At 56.2% G+C, this 2,500-nt stretch overlaps 1 long non-coding RNA gene and 1 pseudogene across 2 annotated transcripts in view; one reads left to right on the top strand and one right to left on the bottom strand.

Moving 5' to 3' along the window:
* The first annotated feature begins 405 nt into the window (after positions 1-405).
* The window catches only part of LOC311376740, an 8,041-nt gene continuing 5,946 nt past the window's right edge, over positions 406-2,500 (top strand). The window contains exon 1 of the long non-coding RNA XR_014644144.1: positions 406-476. This is a non-coding gene — a long non-coding RNA (uncharacterized lncRNA). The remainder of the gene's footprint in view (positions 477-2,500) is intronic.
* Positions 1,029-2,500, bottom strand: part of LOC311376741 (platelet glycoprotein Ib beta chain-like) — a 4,107-nt pseudogene continuing 2,635 nt past the window's right edge. The window contains exons 4-5 of the transcript in view: positions 2,031-2,248; positions 1,029-1,054 (exon numbers count right to left, since the gene is read on the bottom strand). The product of the transcript in view is annotated as a platelet glycoprotein Ib beta chain-like (transcript). The remainder of the gene's footprint in view (positions 1,055-2,030; positions 2,249-2,500) is intronic.

Raw genomic sequence — 2,500 nt, forward strand, 5'->3', positions numbered from 1 at the left:
CCTCCTCTCTCCTCTCTCCTCTCTCCCCTCCTCTCCTCTCTCCTCTCCTCTCTCCTCAGCCCTCCTCTATCTCCTCCTCTCCCCTCTCCTCTCTCCTCAGCCCTCCTCTCTCTCCTCCTCTCTCCTCTCTAGACTAAACAAAGTATTCCTTACTGCCCGTCCACACCTGTGCTGTAGTGCCATACTGTAGTACTGATACTTGATGTAATGTGTTAAACGGTGTCAGTGTTGTCACAGCATAGGGCCGTCCAGACCTCCCTGTCACAGAGCTGGTCTCAGGGTGGAGATACCAGAGATACCAGATACCAGAGATACCAGTTAGCATTTAGAGTCCAACTCAGGACTGGAGTGTGGTTTCATGTGGTCTTCAGAACAGGAAGTGAACGCTCTTCCTCTTCCTGTTGCAGGAACAACGTTTGTGGTCGCCACCACGGCCGTGACGGTGTCGTCAGGGGGGAGGACCGCTCTGACGGGGGGTGAGTTCCACCGTGTGCTCCTGTCTGGTCTGACAGGTGATATCACAGCCACTGTGACAGGTGATATACAGCCACTGTGACAGGTGATATCACAGCCACTGTGACAGGTGATATCACAGCCACTGTGACAGGTGATATACAGCCACTGTGACAGGTGATATCACAGCCCGCTGTGACAGGTGATATCACAGCCCGCTGTGACAGGTGATGTCACACTCTGACAGGTGATATCACTTCATGCTCTGTACAGGTGATATCACAGGTTGCTCTGTACAGGTGATATCACACTCTGTACAGGTGATATCACAGGTTGCTCTGTACAGGTGATATCACAGGTTGCTCTGTACAGGTGATATCACAGGTTGCTCTGTACAGGTGATATCACAGGTTGCTCTGTACAGGTGATATCACAGGTTGCTCTGTACAGGTGATATCACAGGTTGCTCTGTACAGGTGATATCACAGGTTGCTCTGTACAGGTGATATCACCCTTGCTCTGACAGGTGATTCGTGCTGTGTCTGGAGGTGGTTGCTCTGCTGCTGGGTGTGGACTCAGCCGTAGTGTCCCCACTGTGTCTCTGAAGCAGGGAGGTCAGAGTTAGGAGATGTCTTAGTTCAGGGTTCACTGTTCACTAGCAGGAAGCACCAGAGCCGACTCGTGGAAAGACTTTATTGGGTCCTCAGAGGTAAACACACACAATCAGTACAGGAGGAACAGATGGTCAGGGTTAGGGTCAGCTCTCTGCTCAGAGCTGGTACCAGGGTGTCCATGGACAACATCTAACTAGCTCTACGCTCTCTACAGTATTCCAGCAGTGGTTGTGTTCTGGATTGATGTTGAGGTCCTAAAGGTCAAACTCTGCACGGTTAAGATCTCCTTGGCTACCCTCACTAGTGCTCACTAGCAGCTTTGGTTCAGTTGCAGTTGTGGGGAAAACATGTAGGAAACTATCAGGAACAGAGCAGGAACTCCACTCAGGGACTCAGGTGTGAGTCATCAGCGAGCTCCTCTGACTAACACCACAGACCTCAGGAGAGGAGCCTCAGGCTCTTCAACGTTACAGACGTTACAGACGTTACAGACGTTACAGACGTGTTAATGCAGAGGAGCTGAGGTACAGGTCACACGTTATTATGAGGAACAACGCTGCATTCTGGGTAGTGATGAGCGAGCTCAGGTGAGGACTTCCACGACTTTATGGGATAAATATTTAATCTGGTCATTAACGAGCAGGTACCAGTTTTAACCAGGGCCATTCTACGACTTAGTCTCTGAGCTGACATTAAGGAGCCGGCAGGGGTCAGGGGTCACCTGGTTAAAGATGTGAACGGGGGTTTGAACCTTTACACCCTAACCTGGGACCCCCCGACCCCCCCAGACTCATCAATATCAGGACCCCCAACCCCGCCCCCACACGGCCCATCAGCCAATCAGAAGCTGCTGATGCGGTAACTAGGGACGACCGGGCAGCGTTTCTCTTCCTCCTCTTCCTCCTCCTCGTCCTCCTCGTCCTCCTCCTCCTGCTCCTCCTTCTCGGGGGCGGTCAGGCTGACGGCGGGCCCCGCCCCCCCCCCCGCCCAGCAGGAGGAGGGTCTTCCCGCGGCGCCGGCCGCCCCTCTGGTAGCGGGCCATCAGGGAGGCGTAGACGCAGCCGTAGGTGGCGGCCACCACCATCATGACGCACACGGTGCCGCACACCACGCCCGCCACCGCCTGCGTGGCGCCCGCCCGCCGCACGCTGGCCGGGCCGGTGGCGCGTCCGCACGCACTCCTCCCCGCCCACGTGGGGGCGGGGGGGGCAGGGGGGCCGCGAGGGGGAGGAGGGGGAGGAGGGGGAGGACGGGGAGGAGGGGGAGGACGGGTCGTACAGGCAGCGCAGGAACATCTCGGCCGGGAGGCCGCGCACCTCACGACCCCTGACCTCCAGGGGCAGGACGCACGTCAGGGGGTCCACCTGGCCTCCTGCAGGCAGAGAGACAGTACTACAGTACAGTACTACAGTACTACAGTACAGTACTACAGT

This window comes from Micromesistius poutassou, assembly GCF_964030765.1.
Source record: "Micromesistius poutassou genome assembly, contig: SCAFFOLD_6486, whole genome shotgun sequence".
Taxonomy (NCBI): Eukaryota; Metazoa; Chordata; class Actinopteri; order Gadiformes; family Gadidae; genus Micromesistius; species Micromesistius poutassou.